We start from the raw sequence: 8282 nt of genomic DNA on the forward strand, positions 1-8282 counted from the left end.
AAAGGCCAAGGCCAAGGCCAAGGCCATGGCGTGCCACCGCCTCGATCGATCTTTTTGAACATGATTCTTTTATAATCTTACCCAAACCGTGCAACACAATTAAAAATGCACTACAATCAATTTTAAATGTCATTCCCTATTTTTTTGCAATTTTTCTGGAGCTTTTCGAATTTTTAAAGCCCTTATTTGGCATAAAAAAATCAAAATAAAATAAAAAAAATGAAAAAAATAATTTAATAATTTCTATAATTACTAGTGAATCATCCTTTAATTATGGGAATTTTTCCATAATTTTTTGACTATTTTTATTAATTTTTATTATTTTTTAAGTATTAATATCGAAATAAATTAAAATAAAATATTTTCTGTAAAAAAATATTTTTTTTAATTTTTTTTATGGTGTATTAAATTATTTCCTACAACTTTCATGTTGAAAGTTTTGGCAAAAAACCATTACTTTTTAAAAAAACCCCATTATGACTCCTCGAACATGCTTGATGTTTCCTCCTGCCAGATTGAAAAGGGCTTAACAGGCTATTATAAGGGGGGGGCACCTCCCTTGCCCAGGGCAAGGCAGTGGCAGGTACGCCCCATGTTGGGCGCGGCCTGGGCTGCGGCCTTGGGTTACATGCACTGCGGCTCGACCGCGGCCTGGGCTGCGGCCTGGGGCGGCCTGGACCGCGGCCTTGGGCGGCCTTGCGCGGCCTGGGCGCGGCCTTGGGCGGCCTGGGCGCGGCCTTGCGCGGCCTGGGCGCGGCCTTGGGCGGCCTGGGCGCGGCCTTGCGCGGCCTGGGCGCGGCCTTGGGCAGCATGGCGTGGCATGCGCGCGGGCGTGGGCGGCCTGGCATGCGCGCGGCATGGGCAGCACGGCATGGCATGCGCACGGCCTGGGCGGCCTGGCATGCAGCCGGCCTGGCATGCCCGCGGCGTGGGCAGCACGGCATGGCATGCGCACGGCCTGGGCGGCCTGGCATGCAGCCGGCCTGGCATGCCCGCGGCGTGGGCAGCACGGCATGGCATGCGCACGGCCTGGGCGGCCTGGCATGCAGCCGGCCTGGGCAGCACGGCATGGCATGCGCACGGCCTGGGCGGCCTGGCATGCCCGCGGCGTGGGCAGCGTGGCCTGTGCGAATACCGCGCGCGTGGTCTTTTGACCACGGTGCGCGTGTTGCGCGCATGGTCGCGCACGCCTTTGCACGCCTTCGCACGCAACGCACGTCTAGTGATAAGAACCGCAGCCAAGGCAGCCCAGCCCCAAGGCCAAGGCCAGCAGCATGGCATGCCACGGCGAAGGCAGCCCAGCCAAAGCCAGCAGCATGCCATGCCAAGGCCAGCAGCATGCCATGCCACGGCCAAGGCAGGCCAGCCAAAGCCAGCAGCATGCCATGCCAAGGCCAAGGCCAGCAGCATGCCATGCCACGGCCAAGGCAGCCCAGCCAAAGCCAGCAGCATGCCAAGCCAAGGCCAAGGCCAGCAGCATGCCATGCCACGGCCAAGGCAGCCCAGCCAAAGCCAGCAGCATGCCATGCCAAGGCCTAGGCCAGCAGCATGCCATGCCACGGCCAAGGCAGGCAAGCCAAAGCCAGCAGCATGCCATGCCAAGGCCAAGGCCAGCAGCATGCCATGCCACGGCCAAGGCAGCCCAGCCAAAGCCAGCAGCATGCCATGCCAAGGCCAAGGCCAGCAGCATGCCATGCCACGGCCAAGGCAGCCCAGCCAAAGCCAGCAGCATGCCATGCCAAGGCCTAGGCCAGCAGCATGCCATGCCACGGCCAAGGCAGGCAAGCCAAAGCCAGCAGCATGCCATGCCAAGGCCAAGGCCAGCAGCATGCCATGCCACGGCCAAGGCAGCCCAGCCAAAGCCAGCAGCATGCCATGCCAAGGCCTAGGCCAGCAGCATGCCATGCCACGGCCAAGGCAGCCCAGCCAAAGCCAGCAGCATGCCATGCCAAGGCCTAGGCCAGCAGCATGCCATGCCACGGCCAAGGCAGGCCAGCCAAAGCCAGCAGCATGCCATGCCAAGGCCAAGGCCAGCAGCATGCCATGCCACGGCCAAGGCAGCCCACCCAAAGCCAGCAGCATGCCATGCCAAGGCCTAGGCCAGCAGCATGCCATGCCACGGCCAAGGCAGGCCAGCCAAAGCCAGCAGCATGCCATGCCAAGGCCTAGGCCACCAGCATGCCATGCCACGGCCAAGGCAGCCCAGCCAAAGCCAGCAGCATGCCATGCCAAGGCCAAGGCCAGCAGCATGCCATGCCACGGCCAAGGCAGCCCAGCCAAAGCCAGCAGCATGCCATGCCAAGGCCTAGGCCAGCAGCATGCCATGCCACGGCCAAGGCAGGCAAGCCAAAGCCAGCAGCATGCCATGCCAAGGCCATGGCCAGCAGCATGCCATGCCACGGCCAAGGCAGCCCAGCCAAAGCCAGCAGCATGCCATGCCAAGGCCAAGGCCAGCAGCATGCCATGCCACGGCCAAGGCAGCCCAGCCAAAGCCAGCAGCATGCCATGCCAAGGCCTAGGCCAGCAGCATGCCATGCCACGGCCAAGGCAGGCCAGCCAAAGCCAGCAGCATGCCATGCCAAGGCCAAGGCCAGCAGCATGCCATGCCACGGCCAAGGCAGCCCACCCAAAGCCAGCAGCATGCCATGCCAAGGCCTAGGCCAGCAGCATGCCATGCCACGGCCAAGGCAGGCCAGCCAAAGCCAGCAGCATGCCATGCCAAGGCCTAGGCCACAAGCATGCCATGCCACGGCCAAGGCAGCCCAGCCAAAGCCAGCAGCATGCCATGCCAAGGCCAAGGCCAGCAGCATGCCATGCCACGGCCAAGGCAGCCCAGCCAAAGCCAGCAGCATGCCATGCCAAGGCCTAGGCCAGCAGCATGCCATGCCACGGCCAAGGCAGCCCAGCCAAAGCCAGCAGCATGCCATGCCAAGGCCAAGGCCAGCAGCATGCCATGCCACGGCCAAGGCAGCCCAGCCAAAGCCAGCAGCATGCCATGCCAAGGCCTAGGCCAGCAGCATGCCATGCCACGGCCAAGGCAGGCCAGCCAAAGCCAGCAGCATGCCATGCCAAGGCCAAGGCCAGCAGCATGCCATGCCACGGCCAAGGCAGCCCACCCAAAGCCAGCAGCATGCCATGCCAAGGCCTAGGCCAGCAGCATGCCATGCCACGGCCAAGGCAGGCCAGCCAAAGCCAGCAGCATGCCATGCCAAGGCCTAGGCCACCAGCATGCCATGCCACGGCCAAGGCAGCCCAGCCAAAGCCAGCAGCATGCCATGCCAAGGCCAAGGCCAGCAGCATGCCATGCCACGGCCAAGGCAGCCCAGCCAAAGCCAGCAGCATGCCATGCCAAGGCCTAGGCCAGCAGCATGCCATGCCACGGCCAAGGCAGGCAAGCCAAAGCCAGCAGCATGCCATGCCAAGGCCATGGCCAGCAGCATGCCATGCCACGGCCAAGGCAGCCCAGCCAAAGCCAGCAGCATGCCATGCCAAGGCCAAGGCCAGCAGCATGCCATGCCACGGCCAAGGCAGCCCAGCCAAAGCCAGCAGCATGCCATGCCAAGGCCTAGGCCACCAGCATGCCATGCCACGGCCAAGGCAGGCCAGCCAAAGCCAGCAGCATGCCATGCCAAGGCCAAGGCCAGCAGCATGCCATGCCACGGCCAAGGCAGCCCAACCAAAGCCAGCAGCATGCCATGCCAAGGCCTAGGCCAGCAGCATGCCATGCCACGGCCAAGGCAGGCCAGCCAAAGCCAGCAGCATGCCATGCCAAGGCCTAGGCCACCAGCATGCCATGCCACGGCCAAGGCAGCCCAGCCAAAGCCAGCAGCATGCCATGCCAAGGCCAAGGCCAGCAGCATGCCATGCCACGGCCAAGGCAGCCCAGCCAAAGCCAGCAGCATGCCATGCCAAGGCCTAGGCCAGCAGCATGCCATGCCACGGCCAAGGCAGGCCAGCCAAAGCCAGCAACATGCCATGCCAAGGCCTAGGCCAGCAGCATGCCATGCCACGGCCAAGGCAGCCCAGCCAAAGCCAGCAGCATGCCATATCACGGCCAAGGGCAGCAGCATGCCATGCCACGGCCAAGGCAGCCCAGCCAAAGCCAGCAGCATGCCATGCCATGGCCTAGGCCAGCAGCATGCCATGCCACGGCCAAGGCAGGCCAGCCAAAGCCAGCAGCATGCCATGCCAAGGCCAAGGCCAGCAGCATGCCATGCCACGGCCAAGGCAGGCCAGCCAAAGCCAGCAGCATGCCATGCCAAGGCCTAGGCCAGCAGCATGCCATGCCACGGCCAAGGCAGCCCAGCCAAAGCCAGCAGCATGCCATATCAAGGCCAAGGCCAGCAGCATGCCATGCCACGGCCAAGGCAGCCCAGCCAAAGCCAGCAGCATGCCATGCCATGGCCTAGGCCAGCAGCATGCCATGCCACGACCAAGGCAGGCCAGCCAAAGCCAGCAGCATGCCATGCCAAGGCCTAGGCCAGCAGCATGCCATGCCACGGCCAAAACAGGCCAGCCAAAGCCAGCAGCATGCCATGCCAAGGCCTAGGCCAGCAGCATGCCATGCCACGGCCAAGGCAGGCCAGCCAAAGCCAGCAGCATGCCATGCCAAGGCCAAGGCCAGCAGCATGCCATGCCACGGCCTAGGCCAGCAGCATGCCATGCCACGGCCAAGGCAGCCCAGCCAAAGCCAGCAGCATGCCATGCCAAGGCCTAGGCCAGCAGCATGCCATGCCACGGCCAAGGCAGCCCAGCCAAAGCCAGCAGCATGCCATGCCAAGGCCAAGGCCAGCAGCATGCCATGCCACGGCCAAGGCAGCCCAGCCAAAGCCAGCAGCATGCCATGCCAAGGCCAAGGCCAGCAGCATGCCATGCCACGGCCAAGGCAGCCCAGCCAAAGCCAGCAGCATGCCATGCCAAGGCCTAGGCCAGCAGCATGCCATGCCACGGCCAAGGCAGGCCAGCCAAAGCCAACAGCATGGCATGCCAAGGCCAAGGCCAGCAGCATGCCATGCCACGGCCAAGGCAGCCCAGCCAAAGCCAGCAGCATGCCATGCCAAGGCCTAGGCCAGCAGCATGCCATGCCACGGCCAAGGCAGGCCAGCCAAAGCGAGCAGCATGCCATGCCAAGGCCTAGGCCAGCAGCATGCCATGCCACGGCCAAGGCAGCCCAACCAAAGCCAGCAGCATGCCATGCCAAGGCTTAGGCCAGCAGCATGCCATGCCACGGCCAAGGCAGGCCAGCCAAAGCCTGCAGCATGCCATGCTAAGGCCTAGGCCACCAGCATGCCATGCCACGGCCAAGGCAGCCCAGCCAAAGCCAGCAGCATGCCATGCCAAGGCCAAGGCCAGCAGCATGCCATGCCACGGCCAAGGCAGCCCAGCCAAAGCCAGCAGCATGCCATGCGAAGGCCTAGGCCAGCAGCATGCCATGCCACGGCCAACGCAGGCCAGCCAAAGCCAGCAGCATGCCATGCCAAGGCCTAGGCCAGCAGCATGCCATGCCACGGCCATGGCAGCCCAGCCAAAGCCAGCAGCATGACATATCAAGGCCAAGGGCAGCAGCATGCCATGCCACGGCCAAGGCAGCCCAGCCAAAGCCAGCAGCATGCCATGCCATGGCCTAGGCCAGCAGCATGCCATGCCACGGCCAAGGCAGGCCAGCCAAAGCCAGCAGCATGCCATGCCAAGGCCAAGGCAGCCCAGCCAAAGCCAGCAGCATGCCATGCCAAGGCCTAGGCCAGCAGCAGGCCATGCCACGGCCAAGGCAGCCCAGCCAAAGCCAGCAGCATGCCATATCAAGGCCAAGGCCAGCAGCATGCCATGCCACGGCCAAGGCAGCCCAGCCAAAGCCAGCAGCATGCCATGCCATGCCTAGGCCAGCAGCATGCCATGCCACGGCCAAGGCAGGCCAGCCAAAGCCAGCAGCATGCCATGCCAAGGCCTAGGCCAGCAGCATGCCATGCCACGGCCAAGGCAGGCCAGCCAAAGCCAGCAGCATGCCATGCCAAGGCCAAGGCCAGCAGCATGCCATGCCACGGCCAAGGCAGGCCAGCCAAAGCCAGCAGCATGCCATGCCAAGGCCAAGGCCAGCAGCATGCCATGCCACGGCCAAGGCTGCCAGCCAAAGCCAGCAGCATGCCATGCCAAGGCCTAGGCCAGCAGCATGCCATGCCACGGCCAAGGCAGCCCAGCCAAAGCCAGCAGCATGCCATGCCAAGGCCTAGGCCAGCAGCATGCCATGCCACGGCCAAGGCAGCCCAGCCAAAGCCAGCAGCATGCCATGCCACGGCCAAGGCAGCCCAGCCAAAGCCAGCAGCATGCCATGCCAAGGCCAAGGCCAAGGCCAGCAGCATGCCATGCCATGCCACGGCCAAGGCCAAGGCCAAGGCAGCCCATCCGAAGCCAGCAACATTCCATGGCAAGGCCAACGCAGCCCAGCCAAAGCCGGCGGCATGCCATGCCAAGGCCAAGGCCAGCCGCATGTCTTGCCACGGCCTTGTCCCGCAGCGTGGCGTGCCTTGGCCTTGGGCTAGAACATCGCATGCCACGCCCTTGGCAAGCAATCCTGTCCCTCGTGTAATTGCCATTTGGTTTGGCTTTGACTTACGTATATGTTGCCCTGCGAAATGCTTGTCCCTCGGGTAATAGCCGGTTTGGTTGCCTTTGACTTGCGAACACGTTGCTAGTGCTTTCCCCAGTGGAAGCTTGTTGGGAAAAGTATGTCCCTCGGAAGTTGCCTGTTGCGTTTGTTATTTGCATTCGAGCTATCCGATGCTTGCTGGGTTTCTCTAAGAGTTTTTGCACGTTCGTCGGGCTTTTTAATTATTTATTTACTCATAAAAATTATAATAAAATAAATTAAAAATAAAAAAATAATTAAAAAAATTACTATAATTACTAGTGCCTCATCTTATAATTGTTGGAATTTTTCTAGAATTTTTTGAGTATTTTTAGTAATTTTTATTATTTTTTAAGTATTAAAATTGAAATAAATTAAAATAAAATATTCCGGTGGCCAAATATTTTTTTATAATTTTTTTTATGGTGTATTAAATTATTTCATACAACTTTCATGTTGAAAGTTTTGGCAAAAAACCATTACTTTTTAAAAAAACCCCATTATGACTCCTCGAACATGCTTGATGTTTCCTCCTGCCAGATTGAAAAGGGCTTAACAGGCTATTATAAGGGGGGGGCACCTCCCTTAAGGCTGGCCAGCATGGCCAGGCCACAGGCCACGCCTATGCCTAGGCGGGCGCTTGGCACATGCCATCGCTTGGCTTGTGGCATTGGCTTGTGGCATCGAAACTACATAGCCAAGCACGGGATGCGTCGAGTGGCGGCCCGCGGCGGTGGCGGTGGCACGTTGGCCTAGGGCAGCATGCCATGCCACAGCCTTGGCCAGCAACATGGCATGCCAAAGCCTTGGCCAGCAGCATGCCATGCCCTGGCCTTGGCAAGCATGTCATGCCACGGCCTTGGCCAGCAGCATGCCATGCCACGACCTTGGCCAGCAGCATGCCATGCCCCGGCCTTGGCCAGCATGTCATGCCACGGCCTTGGCCAGCAGCATGCCATGCCACAGCCTTGGCCAGCAGCATGCCATGCCACAGCCTTGGCCAGCAACATGGCATGCCAAAGCCTTGGCCAGCAGCACGCCATGCCCCGGCCTTGGCAACCTTGCCAAGCCACGGCCATGGCCAGCAGCGTGCTATGCCCCGGCCTTGGCCAGCAGCGTGCCATGCCACGACCTTGGCCAGCAGCTTGCCATGCCCCGGCCTTGGCCAGCATGTCATGCCACGGCCTTGGCCAGCAGCATGCCATGCCACGGCCTTGGCCAGCAACATGGCATGCCGCGGCCTTGGCCGGCAGCATGCCATGCCGCGGCCTTGGCCGGCAGCATGGGAAGCCCAAGCCTTGGTCAGCAGCAGCATGCCATGCCAACGCCTTGGCCAGCAGCATGCCTTGCCACGGCCTCGGCCATCAGCATGCCTTGCCACGGCCTCGGCCATCAGCATGCCTTGCCACGGCCTCGGCCATCAGCATGCCTTGCCACGGCCTTGTCCAGCAGCATGGCATGCCCGGCCTTGGCCAGCAGCATGTCATGCCACGGCCTTGGCAAGCATGCCAAGCCACGGCCTTGGCAAGCATGCCATGTCCCTCGGGTAATTGTACAAGTTGCCTTGCGAAATGCATGTCCCTCGGTTAAATTGCCATTTGGTTGGCTTTGGCGTGCGAACGAGTTGCCTGTGCTTTCCTTGTGGAAGCTTGTTGCGAGA

This window comes from Camellia sinensis, chromosome 6 (genome assembly GCF_055761805.1).
Source record: "Camellia sinensis isolate YWXY chromosome 6, ASM5576180v1, whole genome shotgun sequence".
Taxonomy (NCBI): domain Eukaryota; kingdom Viridiplantae; phylum Streptophyta; class Magnoliopsida; order Ericales; family Theaceae; genus Camellia; species Camellia sinensis.